At 49.9% G+C, this 13,701-nt stretch overlaps 2 long non-coding RNA genes across 6 annotated transcripts in view; one reads left to right on the top strand and one right to left on the bottom strand.

The window, feature by feature from the left end:
- Positions 1 to 3,924: 3,924 nt before the first annotated feature.
- LOC106017269 (uncharacterized) lies at positions 3,925 to 5,153 on the bottom strand. The gene is made up of 3 exons (XR_001190633.5): positions 5,015 to 5,153; positions 4,668 to 4,777; positions 3,925 to 4,486 (listed from the first exon to the last, which is right to left on the bottom strand). It is a non-coding gene; the product is annotated as an uncharacterized lncRNA (long non-coding RNA).
- LOC106017268 (uncharacterized) overlaps positions 4,481 to 13,701 on the top strand; it is a 30,031-nt gene continuing 20,810 nt past the window's right edge. For all 5 annotated transcript variants that reach the window (XR_011803551.1, XR_005269583.2, XR_011803550.1 and 2 more), the window contains exon 1: positions 4,481 to 13,682. This is a non-coding gene — a long non-coding RNA (uncharacterized lncRNA). The remainder of the gene's footprint in view (positions 13,683 to 13,701) is intronic.

The raw sequence follows: 13,701 nt of genomic DNA, 5'->3' as shown, positions 1-13,701 counted from the left end.
GGCCTCTGTGGTGGGCCCTGCAGCCTGCTCGTGTTCTCCAGACACACAGATCAAGTTTCAGAGCTTCCCCTCGCTGCTGGGCCCCAGGAGGGCAGCAGGAGAGAGCAGCTTCAGTGGTCGCATCTCTTGGAGTGTCACTGTTGGGACACCGTGTTGGCTTTGCCTTTGCTTGTCTTTCTCAGGGCTCTGCAAGTCTTTATTGGTTCATAGCTGTCTTTAATATATCATCTTCTAGTCTTGGGCCCTCTTTGGCTGCTCCGCCACCTCAAAGCCACGTTTCACCCCAGAGGGCAGCTCTCTCCCTCTCTGGGCCAGCCGCAGGGCTGGGCAGGTAGCGCTGGGCAGCTTAGGGAGAAGGAGATGGGCCAGGAGCAGCTGGCAGCAAAAGGACAGGAGGTTTTAACAGGGAGGACACCAGGCCCCCATGTCTGCTTAGATGTGATCTGGAGCACCTCAACTGCAGAAATGGGGTAAAAGCAGATCTTTTGGTAACCTCCGGGCTCTGCTGACTGCAGGCACATGGCTCGGATGGTGCCCGGTGGTGTCAGTTGCAGTTGTGGCTGTGCCCGTGGAGGAGAGAGCAAAGCAGCTCCCGCACAGCTGGGATGGGCAGGGGAGCCCACAGCTCGGTGACGATGGAGCAGAGCATCGTGAGCAGCTCTTCCGAGGGGACACAGAGCCAGGCACGTGCACCAAGGCCTCATTGCGTGGGCTGCCCACCCTGGGCAAGCAGGAGGCCAACAGCTGTGCACAAGCAGGGCTTGGGGGGTCTACACGTGGGCAAGCAATTTGGGGAGAGTCCTGGGGGGAGCCCAGATGCGCATTGCCCTGCTGGCTCGCAGCAGCTGCTCTTCCTGACCAGACTATAGGTCAGGAGAGGTGGGAAACAAAACCTCCACCATCCTCTGCCCCTGCATGGGGAGGGTGCCAGCACCCTTCGGCAGGGAGCTGGGGGCACGGGGCAGCTCAGCAAGCACCAAAGTGCTGCTTGCCCTGCGTAGCTCGGGTGGTTCCACACTGGTGCAGGGCCTGCAGGGTGCTCAGCTTGCTCCTGCGGGGTCACCCCCCCCCAGAATTGCTGTCTCAAGGATCAGGGCTTTTCTGCAGGGTGGGCAGGAGATGGGGCTGTGGCCAAGGTGCCAGCAAAACGAGTGAGCACCACTGAGGGCAAACCCACCAGGCTGGCCTTCATCCCAAATTCCCGGCCCCTGGAGCAGGCTGTACCCCACAGCTGTTTGCAGCAGCCACGCGGTGGAGTTTGTTGGACTGCCACGCAGGCTTCAGGCATCTTATTTTTTTTTTAATCTTTTATTTTTCCTTGACATTAATCCAGACATCCAGAAATCGTTCCAGTGCCGCTACTCACCGAGGGAGCAGCAGAAGGGGTTGCTGCACAACCCCCCGTCTTTACTCTGCCCTGCGCCCCTTCTCCCGGCATCTCCGCGTGCCGAGCGGGGCTGGCGCCATCCGTCCATCCGTCCACCCGTCCGTCCGTCCGGGCTGCCGGTGCGGGAAGGGCTCCTCGGGCCTGCCAAGGCCAGATGGTGTTTGCGAGCGGCGCCAGGTCCCAGCTGAGCGCTGCCCGGCGAGACGCGCGCGGGAGCTGCCGCCGCAGCCGGCGCTGCCAAACCCGCGGCATATGCTGTGCTCGGCCCTACACCTGCCCGTGGGCAGCCGCCGCGCGCCGCCGGCTTGAAGGAAGGAGGAAAATCGCAGCCCCATCTGGAAGGAATTTAACGGATAAACAACAGTGGCGAAACCCCCAAAAAATGGGAAAAAAAAATAAAAATTGAAGAGCACGCGGGAGACGCAGCCAGACAGGTAAGGGCACAGCGGTGCGAGGGCTGGAGTGGATGGGGCATGTCCATGTTTACACCAGGACCCCCATTTCCACCATTACCCCCATTTCCACCATTACCCCCATTTACAGCATTACCCCCATTTCCACCAGGACCCCCACACGCAGCCCCAGGGCCAGCTGCCCTGCCCTGCCCTGCCCACCATCCCCAGCTTAAGATGCTGAGGAACTGCTTGGGGATATTTACTTCGGAGAAAACCCCAAATGACCATGAGCAAAATTGATGGGGGAATATACTTCCTGCCTGCTTTGTATTTACTTCGGTAAACTGTGCACACTCTGGGCTCGGGTCTGTAATTTATTGAAAGGAACCAGACTGGAAACCAGATTCACACTGTGAGTAATTTCCAACATCGCTGCCATCTATCACCGGGAGACAGGGCACTTTGTTTCTCTGAAAAATTATTTTTGTAGTTGGCTTAGTAACAACAACAATTATTATTATTAATATTAATAACTACTTGTGTAAGGCCTTTCATGCACAGTTTAGAAAGCATTTTGTGCACGAGACAGTAAGTGTTTGATGGATCTTGTGGGTAGGGAAACCGAGGCACGCTGCCTTGCTGAGGCTTATCCTGGTGTGCAAATTCCTTGCTTCCAAAACACGGCTGAAACCACTGGATGCCACTGCCCTTCCTCTACTTCTAAAATAGTTGAGGCTTTAGTAATGATGAAGGAGCAAATTAGAAAAGGATTTTCTTTAAAATTTGGGTCACTGTGGTTCACGAAATTGTTAAGGAAACTCCAGATCTGTCCTAAGCTCCGCACTTGCTGCTCTTACTAAACAGCTCAGTGCCACAGCACTGGGATCTCCCAAATCCTTCTTTTTTACAGGGAAAAAAAAAACACTGCTTTGGGGTGGGGAGCAGCAAAGACCTGCTCCCAAAAACCCACCTCCTGGATGCTGGGTCAGACAGATGCAGGTGGGGACATTGTGATGCTACCTTCATCGCCTTTAGCTGCTTGGCCTCCTGCAGGCCAAACGTGCTGGTTCTGGACACGTCAGCTCCTTGTAACCCAGACTACTCCGGGTGGTAAGTACGTTTTTGTTGGGAAGTGCCATAAACTTTCCATCCATACGTTTTTCAAGACACTATTTTATCTATAATGAAAGTTCCTGGGCCAGAATCTATCCCTGTCTCTTTCATTTCTTATCTTGATGCAAGAACAGTACTGGTTAACATTTCGGGAGCACTTTTCCCCCTCCAAGTGCATTTGCAGGTATTAGCTAATGAAGCCTGGGCTCACTCCCGTGGGGTGGAGGGGCACAGCAGCCATACCTGCGCTTGCAGGTGGAAAATTCAAGACAGCATCCCTCAGTCCCTCTGCTGTGGCTGCCAACACTGGGTTTGTTTGCAAAATGTTCTCTTCCAGTAAAAAAGCAAATTAAAAAAAAAAAAATCAGGAAAAATATTGTCCATCAGTGTCCCCAGTATGAGCGTGGCCTTTATTTTACCTGTCCTGGATCTTTGCACTTGCTGAAAGCAGAGACACACTGACAGCTCCAGCCATGGGTTTGTGCCTTGTAGGAGGGATGGGAGGATGGTTGGGGTTGAGTTATTCCCACAGCTCAAAACACATCTGTTCTCCAGGCTACACCTCTAACACGTGCCCAGTCCAGCATCCGAAGTCCTGCAGAGCCCAGTGCTCCCTGCCCTGCCCGCAGGGTGCCTCCCATCACCATCACCGGTGCGCTGGGCTCCCTTCTGTCCAGCTCCTTAATGAAGAGCCAAGCCCTGCATGCCCAGATCCCTTCTCCCTCCTGTATCACCTTGCTGTGATGTGCTGCTGCTCTTCCTCCCTCCCTCCCCTCTTCTCAGGGCCCTCCGGGCCCAGTCCAGTGCAGGCACGTGGCACTTGCAGGGTGCTTTGAGGACGTGCTCAGCATCGCTGCTCTGCGCCCTGCCATGACCCCACTGCCAGCCCACGCTGCCTTCCAAATTGCTGAAGTCAAATTAGGGTAAGTGGCTATATCAGGCTGACCTATACCTTGTCAATCTTTACATCATTCAAAGGCAATTTAGCCTATTCATTCATAACAAGAGCCTATTGATTGAATAATCTCTGTTATTAGCGTCGGGGTGGAACTCGCTCTTTGTTTTATTTTATTATTGTTTTCCTCGGCCAGCTGAAATCTGCTTCTGTTCTGCCCTGCTCTAACTGCCGCTGCAATTACAGTGAGGAGTGTGAGAAGTTACTTGATTAAGCCTCGCAGAGATTATTGCAAAACAAGGCCTCCTTCTGAATGCACATATTTCAGAAGAAATAGCATAAAGCAGCAGGCACGTGTGAATTCCTAGAATCTGCAAGCACAGTTTATCCTTGCAGGTCAATAGCTCATATTGTCTGCTCTGCCAAATTGTTCAAACATATATAATGCTCTCAAAACATTGCTTAATTAGATTCTAGAGAACATTGACACACAAACAAAAGATATTAATATCAAGGATTTCAGCATCAAATGTAGTTTACACAGATCAAAGAACATTTTTGGTGCAAAGAGGTTATGGATGTGACAGGTTGTTACTCCGCCAGTGAAGAATATGACAAGAGGGGGATGCGGTGAGCAGGGAGTGAAGCACAAGGAGGAAGGAGTACGAACTCACGAGGGATACGGGGAAGATAAAGCTGCAGAAACAGAGAAAAAAAGATTACTGGAGAGGCAGGGAAAACACTGTACAGGAAATAGGGGGAGGCTCTAAATGGACGCAGAGATTTTGGGGGCTATAGGACTGTGCAGTAGGACAGGGTTTGCTCTCTTTCAGAGGGATGGCATATTAAGAGTGAGAACCAAAACCTCAAAACCTACTTGTAGGCAAAATCTTCCTCCAAATTAATGGCTCTGGCCTGAGTGACGACAGTCTGTAGCTGGGAGCCTTCTCTTGCATTGCCAGTTGGTGTGGTCAGCGTTGCCTGAAACTGGAATGAGGTGGAGATGAGGTGAAGGAAGGGGCTTTGGAAACCTTCCGAAAGCCCAGACCTGCTTTTGGTGAGCTGGCACTTTGAGAAGTGATGGTCAAAGTTAGAGGTGGTTGCAGGAAAATGTGCAGTCCCAGCTGGGCCTGGCACCTTGGGGTGCAATGAGATAGAAAAGGGAGGACAGATATAGTTAACCTTGTCTTGAGTTTCACAGTATACTGGGAACAAGTGACCTGCCTGTGTGTGCCCAAGGTGGGGGAGATTGATGGTCTGCTCGGGGTGTGGATGTGCTGTCCCCATCCCCTTGGTAGAGCTACAGAGACTGGGGGCAGCTCCATGGGGGCCTTGGAGATCCCAGGGCAAGCAGGACCACCCCAGTCTGGTCAATGGGGTCTTAAATCAGCTCATCCACCACACCTGGAGCAGGAAATTACTCTGCTCCAGCCACCTGGAGCAGAAGCAAGGAGCTGGCAAGGAAACATGGGCAATGTACGTAAAGGTAGGCACGAAGTAGCAGGCCAGGAACACAAGCCAACAGCTAAAAGAGCAAGCCAAGGGGAAGTCGATAAAATCGACTTAAAATACATATGAATGAAAAAAAAATTAATAAGCCAAAGCTGTATTTAATGTCAATATTGTTGTAGTAGTCTGAGAAATCATGAATAAATAAAACCAGATGGTGGATTGATCAGACAACACCAAGAAAGGCACTTGTGAAGAGTATTTTCTTCTCAAGGCACACAGACTGATACGCGTGTTTCTCATTTGGTTTAATGGGAATCATGTTTGCAAACTCGTGTGCATTGAGAAACAGGTAAAATTCAGTGATTAGGGCTTGTTTTGACACAATTATTTCCTTATTCTCCCAGAAAGTATTAACTTCTGTTTCAAAAGTGTTCCCCCTTCATATTACATGATGTATCACAGCCACCTGCCAAATCCACCAAATTATTCAAAAATACGCTGACAGAACAAGGACCAGCATTTTAAAATGTGGTTAATTTGTGGTGTTATCGAAGAGTAACCCCCCTCCAGATTTTCCCAGCCAGCCCTACAAGCAGAGCATCCTTCAGCCTCCTCCGAGCACCCGCTGCCCCTGGCAGGGAGCCGTGCAGCCAGGGCCAAGGGGTGCTGAGTGCTCTTGGAGACACTGCTTTGGAGCTGCTCAGCTCCTTGCCCAGCTTCGCATCTATCGAGTTTTCTGGACAGAGAGTGCATCGTAATATCCCATTTATAAAGTTGGGAAGAGAGGAAGCGGCATGAAGATGAGCTACGTATTCCTGGCACAGAGGGCTCGCTATTAGGCCCAATTCCAGAAGATCGTTTCAGCGTGCGCTTTCTGAAACATCTTATTTTTATTAGGCTCTTTCATTAGGTAGGTCCTTAGCTATGCTGCAGTTGCAGAGAGCAAGCAATTTGTCTGTCTGTCTCTCACTAGTTCTCATTGCCAAGCTATGCAGCCTCCAGAGACTGAAATAACATCCTTAACATCCCCTTGAAAGTGCATTATTTGCCTTAAAAACTAACTCCTATTATTAAAATCAAAGTGAGAGCAGTATGGAAGTGGCCAGGTATACAATTGTCAGAGCATGTTCAATTACGTGCCGTTTTTAGCCCAACTTTAGCGCTCCTCATCAGCAGCAAAACCAACAGCTTTGAGTTTCTTCCCCGAGACCTGAGGGGATGTGGCAGTTGTGGCAAAGCACGGCTGGGTGGAAAATCCCACCAGTGCATGGGAAGGGTAATGGGGTGAGAGCAGGGGGGTGGCCCTCTTGCATGGGGTCACCCAGTTTGTGGTCACTGTGGGACCCCCAGCAGCACTGGTACCAGCTGGGAGGACTGGTGCACAGGAGCAGGGCCACCTCGAGAGCACAAAGCCTGTTTGTGCCTTGCAAGCCGAGTTTTTCTCTGCCATAAGAAATTTGTGCTCAGAAAACCTCCTCTGTAGCCTTCATGGTGTGTTGCTTCATGCTTTGCTCCCTTCCTGAGCTCCTTTCCAACCTGCTTGTGTAGATCACAGCCCAGGTGTTCTTCTGTTTGCGTGGCACCTACGAGGGTGAGATCCAATTTTTGGCTTGTGCTCTTCATGTGTGTGACAGTTCTGGTTCATCTGCCCCGGGAGATTTGTTTTTCCCCTGGAAATGATGAGGTTGCTGTGGAATGGCATGAGGCGCTATCAGAAGGAATAGGCAAGAGGAACATTAACAGTGCAGAAAACACAGGAGACATATCAACAGGTATTTCTGAGAGGCGTTTGGGGAGATGTGCTCAGCACTTGCTAAGGGAAACAACTTGCAGAGCCATCGGCCCGATTGCTAGCGCACTTTATTGCAGTTTATGAAATCGGATACAATCCAGATGTGCACGCATGCCCATGGTAGCTGTGTGGCTGGGCAGCTCGCTCTGTGCACACCTTGTCCTGGGTGACTTAAGGGACTGCCTGTGCCCTTCATGATGAGACCAAAACTCCCAAAAAGCAGGGCAGCCCGTGTCAGTCTGAACCCAGCTGCGGCTCCGTGTCGGCTACCCAAGCAGCAGGTCTCCAGCAGAGCAGGGACAGGAGACCTGTGCGTTAAACCAACCAGCATGGGGATTCAGTCTTCCCATTAAAAAGAAGATTTTGCACAAAATGTAGGCACACAACATGGACAGGAGAGGCAGAAAGGGGCGATTTGGCTGAGGTTTAGGAAATCCTGAAGGCAGCAGGGTGTGCGAAGGCCATTGCCTGTCCCCGGGGCAGGGGACACTGCTGTCCCCACTGCCCCCTGCCACTCTCACAGCCCCGCTCCCCATCCCTCCTGCGCCGCCACGAGCCCCTGCAACAGCAGCTGCCCGGAGAATACCTCGCCGCTCCGGCATAAGACGCATGGATCAATTAACTCAGTTGCTGGGTTTCGCTTTTGAATCAATTAACTGGAACTGAAATTAACTAAAAATATCTTTTGCTTATTAACAGACCGAACTAATTGCAATAAAAGGTGGAAAAAAAAAAGAAGAGACAAACACAGAGATGCTATTTGTCACAGCGAATCTCTGCCCTCATCTTTATTGCAAATATTTCTCATTTGCTCAGCGGACTAATGACTCCACAACCTCTGCTTCGGCGGTGTCACCCCGCCACGTGTTCCCACCACCCCCAGTGCCACCCAGCTCGTTGGGGCCGGGACGGGGCCACTCGTGTTGTCCCCACCAGCCTTCCTGCCCTGGCTGCTCCGCGGGGCCTGGCAGCGTGCAGCCCTTTTGTCTCGCCTTCCTTCCCTTTGTTTCTGGCTCCCGTTCTTTGTTTGCCTGCTTTTTTCCATTTTTTTTCTTCTTTTTTTTTTTTTTCTGTTTGCATCCATCATTCCCTTGCTCACCTCTCCCTTTGCCCCCACCCCATCCCGAGGATTTCCCTCTGCCCCCCCAGCCCTTTCTCCCTTCCCGTTTCCACCATCCTCTTCCCCTTCCCTCCATCACCGCCCTGTCCTGCTCCTTCCCTCTCTCTTCTCGCCTGCAATTAGCGCTAATCAGATACCTGAGCAGATCCACAAAGCTATTAGTGGCTTCCCCCTCATCCCCGGGGGAGACGAGCAGAGCTGGACAATTAGGCTTTTCCATGCAGCCCCCACTCTGATAAACACAATAAACAAGGAGGAGATGTGGGGACCATGCTGGGCACGGCCGGCGAGCATCCTTGGCTCTACACATCATCCCCCGGTGGTACCCAGTGCACGGGGTGCTCCTGGCCCCTCTGCCTGCCCCATCTCCTGCCCTCATGCCAGAAAACCCCATTTTTTGGCTCCTCGGGGGTGCTTTTGGCCGGGACGCAGCCCTTCCTGCGGGGCCGATGCGCGGCGTTTGTTGCAGAGAATTTCCCCGCTCGCTCGGTAGCACGGCGCACCCCTCCTGCTGCTGGATCTATGAGCTGTGTGTGTGTTTTGTAATTAAGCAGTTAATTGCACTGGAGTTCTTGATTAGCTTTGGGGGATGGTAATGTTCTAGCAGGATGAGATGTTGTGTACAGTTCAGAATCATTTACAGAAATTGGAGCTAATTTTGCTGTCTGTGCTTATTACTGCATTAATTTAATTTGGGTTGCTTTTAGCTCATTAACACATCTAATTAATTCGTTGACATCACTATTAAGATGTCTCTTTGAAATTGGCGTCTCCAGATAATCAGGATGGAAGAGGCTGACAGATCAGGCGCGAAGCTGACTGGGAAAATGGGGAAGGAAGAAAAAAAAAAAAAAGGACGACTAATGAATTTTCCATCAGAATCGCACGGTTTGGCAGAGTTGGTATCAGAGAGGCAGAGACAGAGCTAGCGAGACAGAGAAAGGGCGTGAGAGAGACAGCAGTGGTAAAGGGAGACACGTCCTCTCCAAAATATTATATTTGTTAGGAGGGCAAGCAAGACGCGTGAGAGGACAATAATTATTCTTTAGCGAATCAGCATCCAGGCTGCATATTTCTTAGCTAATTTTCCTCTCTCCCTGGTTTTCCATCGTGGCCTTTTGGCTGCTTTTATTTTCTCAGCTCTGCAAACAGTTTGCAATGCTGGCGCCGGGGGCTTCGGTGTCCCCGTGCTGCCCCCCCTGCAGCTGTGGGGTGGCTGTGGAGGGGATGCCGGCCGTGCCCTGTGCTGCAGTGAACGTGGGGTTTGGGGGGGACAGAGCAGTGAAAGCCATTTATTGTTGTCATTTAATGAGTTAGCACATACCGGCAGAGCCGTGCTATCTGGCTGTTTGCTGGCCCTGCTGAAATAAAAGAGCTCAGCTTAAACCTGCCTGGTGGAGGAGAAATGTCGTACGGGGTTAGAGGAGCTCTGGCGTGCTGCTCCGGCTGGACAGCCCCTGTGAGGACACGCACGGTAACGCCATGCCCTGGCCCAGGAGCTGCAGGTCCTGCCCGTGGGACCCACACTGTGCAGAACCACGTCCCCGGGAGCTGAGTGTCCCTTCTGCAGCTCCAAGAGCATCTTCCCCAAATCACAGAGGTCCCAGGCAGGAGGGGAGCAGGGAGCAGACACAGGTACAATTTGTGTTTTATTACGGCATAATCCCATAGATAATCCCCATCCAACCTCTTCGTATCCCACTTTCCCTATGACAACAGGTACAGAAACAGGAGAAACTGCCCCCAGAACTACTTCACACATTTCTTCACTGGGTTTGGACTACTTCTAGTAGGTGGTGGTGGATGGAGGCGAAGCGGAGCCAAGACCTTTCTGTTGTAGGGCGACATCAAGCTGTGATGGGTGTGGGGAGGCTGTGTGCTGTGGCCAGGGTTGTCCATCTTGGAAACTCATGTCCTATGTAGTTATCTGCCTGGTTCTCTAAGGTACCAAATCAGACCAAAACATGAAAGGGGGAGGCTGGTTTTAATAGCCTATTTTCTGGCAATCTTGGTTTTCCCCACCACCATCATGTTGAAATGCCCTGAACCACGGAATGCCTCTGTAGGTCTGTTCTACCTGTGACTTGGGAGGAAAAAAAGCAGAAATATCCCAACATCCTCAGTCTAACAAGTGAACCCAAGCAACCTTTTGTCCCCTGCACGGCAAGCCTGTCCCCACGAGGAGCACAGGGTGATTTACGGCAACGCCAAGCTGCAGTTCCCACCTGGGGAAGGGAAGTTTGCTCCAGTTTCCATTCAATCTCACTCAAGGAGAGAATATTAGAAACTCCACTCTTTAGTACTTCATTAAACACTTTAGTTTAATAGCATCCTCCAGGGAATCCCAATCTGGACCACGTGAGCCAGGAGTAAACAGCTGCATCAATTAACCCCATAATCTCGAGGGTGCTATTAGAAGGTGAGATACCCTTAGAAAGTGCATATGCCTGCAATTAGGCTTAAAATACTTATGTGTCAATAGCTTTAGTTATTTGTGCTCTCTGCTATTGATCTTGCTTATGTTTTCCACTTTAAACGGTCTTTCTTACTTCATCAATAAATTAAGTGCTGTTTAGATTTATTCACTTTTTCTATTACACGGTGCAAGCTCCTGAGCTCCTGACCCAGCTCCATCCACGGCTGAGGGCTCCAACCCTCTTTGCTGGCAGCTCCATCTCAGTCTTGTTGTGTGGAGAAAGCAGATGATGAGGACCTGCTGGCCTGGACTGACCATCAGCATGGCTCAGTTGGGGCAGTGGTGACGTCTGGGATGGGTTTGCTGGATATATGCCACTTTCCATGTTTGTTTTCCCTGTCTCGGTCAGATTTCCAGGAGATCTTTGAAGGACCAGCTGTCCACACTGTGAACATTGCAGAAAGGACTGGGTTTCTGCCACACGGAGAACCTGGGGAAGGGCAGGATCTATGAGACCACGCAGAAGATGGGGCTTTTCTTTCCATGAAAGGGCTTGGTGAGAACTTTGCATCCTCTGAAATGGGCAGGGAGCGATGCCACCAGCAGTCACCTGTGGTGGGAACCAGTGGGGTTGGATGAAGGGCTGCTCCTCTTCTTTTCCTACTTTTTCTTTTTTTTTTTTTTCCACCAGCCTTTCTGTAAGGAAGCTGTGCAATTATTTTATTGGAGAATAGTTCTAGAGGTAAAGGTTTGCTTTGTTCTGTTTTGTTTTCTACTGGTCATCCTGGCTTTTCTGTGCTTTGTTTAACAGAAGTTGTGGTGTTGCAGGAGGAGCGAGGGTGGAAATAAAGACAAGACTGGGTATTTAAAGAACAGCTTTTTAGATAGTTTGCATTGTTCAGTTTGCTGCTTGCCTGTTCTCAGCTTCTTTAGGGCCTACCCAGTATGGAATAGTGGATGCAGTTTTTTATTTTTAACCAGGACCAAATGGAGCCTGGCAGGCCCTTGTTGTTACAATTAAGCCATGTGCTACTTTCCATAACTCATTAGCCCTTTAGTTTCTGGATTAATTCAATGTGCAAATAATGTCACAAATTGAATATTACTGGACTTCTATTGAGGATTAAGCGGCAGTAAAAGCATATTGCTGTGTCTTCATCCTGCTTTGCACGACTGTGGTTTGTCCAGCATAGCAAGCGCATAGTTGGCTACCTGAGAGCGTGTGGCCTTCTCTCCTGGACTGTTTTTTTTATTATTTGTTTGGTTTTTTGTTTGTGTGTGTAATAAGCCAGAAGAGAAAATTAGAAGAGAAAAGCACCAACTGTGCATGTAAAAGTGGGGATGCACAAAATGAGCCTCCTCTATCACTTCTAGTTCTTTGCAGGTAGAAAATGGGTGTGGGATTGCTTAAATCAGCATGGGCTCCTCTACTGCTGCTGCAGAGATTACGCAGAAAACCAAATTTTGGTAGGGTGCAAAGTCCCATGCCAGCCCAAGATCCTCATGGGGTGCCAGTGCCTGACCCCAAAGCTCTAGGGGTGATTTTGGGACCCATGGGTGGTCACTGCAATGCCAGCGTGAGCCCGAAGCTCTGAACTTCAGGCGTGTCGGTGGTGCCGACACAGGGAGGATGGCTCCATGCCACGAGAACTTCCTGGGCACTGCTGAACAAAATGGGTGCAGCTTTCTTTTAATGCACTGAAGTGGAGGCAAATTTCAATCTAATAATGTAAAGCAGCAATAACCATTATAATTAATTTATATAAAAGACATTATAAAATTACACTTGATGCATTTAAATCCCATCCAGGAGCAGTGCTCGTTTTCCAGTTAAGCTATGGGCTGTGCTAAGGCAGACGGGGAAAGAGGTATTTCAATATTTCTTATAATTTTATATTCTTTCTAATATCTCTCATGCTAATTTCATTATGCAACACAGTCAGCACAGTGATGTAATTATTGAAAAGTAATTTTGCAATAAATGGATTTAAATGTGTTCGAGTCCATTGTAAATTCAATCTCTTGGTAAAGGTGGATTGAACAGGCAAGGAAAAAGGGAGCTGGGACGTTGCTGGGTGAAAGCTGAGAAGTCCCGGGCATCCCATGCCGAGCATCCTCTTACACCAAGTAATAACATCCACTTTGGATGGAAACTGCTCCCAGAGCTGACTTCCCTTCCCTTGGGCACCCACAGCAGAGGGCACGTCCAGCGTTCAAGGTGGGGGCAATTTAGGAAGTCTCCTCCCGGAGCAGGGCATCGCTGCCACTGGGTGTCTGCACCGCTCTTGCAAAGCGGTCCCGTGTAGGTGTCTTAGGCTGGATTAAGGGCTCAGCTACTGGGCAGGGACATGAAGATATTCTTCTGCATAAGACACGGGAGATGTGATTTCTATTCCTGGCTCTGTCAGAGACTTCCTGCGTGAGACTGGGCAAGCGGTATATCATCTCTGTGCTTCCATTTCCTCATCCGCACAATAGGGATAAAGAGTGCTTCCCCAGCTCATCGGTGAAATTAATGTAACATATGTAAAGTGCATGTATATCCCCAGATGAAAGGTGCCATTGTAATAATATTCAAATTATTATGGAAAATAGATAAAGCGACCAACCCCTGCTAAATGATCGTCTAGCTTTTCACCAGATTCATGAGATCCACGTAGAATGCGATAAGAAAACCTCAGATGTCAAGTGGTTTAGAGTCAGACTCTTCTCATGAAACAGAGCTGGCTGTGTCTTTTAAGTGGAGGATGAGATAGGGAAGAATTTGGGACTTGGGAAGTTGTCACCCTGGTTAAGCTGGCCAGGATTTTTTGGATGCTGCCATGCACCTAGAGGGGAAGCTGTTGGGGCTACATTTCCTCACGGCCAAATCTGGACCCAGGAACTATTTTCTGATGCTGAAATCAAAGCGGTAGCAGGGCTGCTTGGTTGGTTTTCGTTTTTTGGTGGTGGTGGTGGTGTTTTTGTTTTTTTTTGGGTCCTAACAGATGCAGACATTTGGGATATCCCAGAAAGGTCCCATGTGGCAAAGGAGGTGGCAAACGGGAGGCTGGATGAACTGTCTCAGTAGGAACATTTCACCCACTATGCGCATATTGGACCTTCACCCAAGGTAAAGGAGGTTCTGGTGT

Source organism: Anas platyrhynchos, chromosome 15 (genome assembly GCF_047663525.1).
Source record: "Anas platyrhynchos isolate ZD024472 breed Pekin duck chromosome 15, IASCAAS_PekinDuck_T2T, whole genome shotgun sequence".
Lineage (NCBI taxonomy): Eukaryota > Metazoa > Chordata > Aves > Anseriformes > Anatidae > Anas > Anas platyrhynchos.
This window is presented reverse-complemented; position numbering and strand designations above follow the sequence as displayed.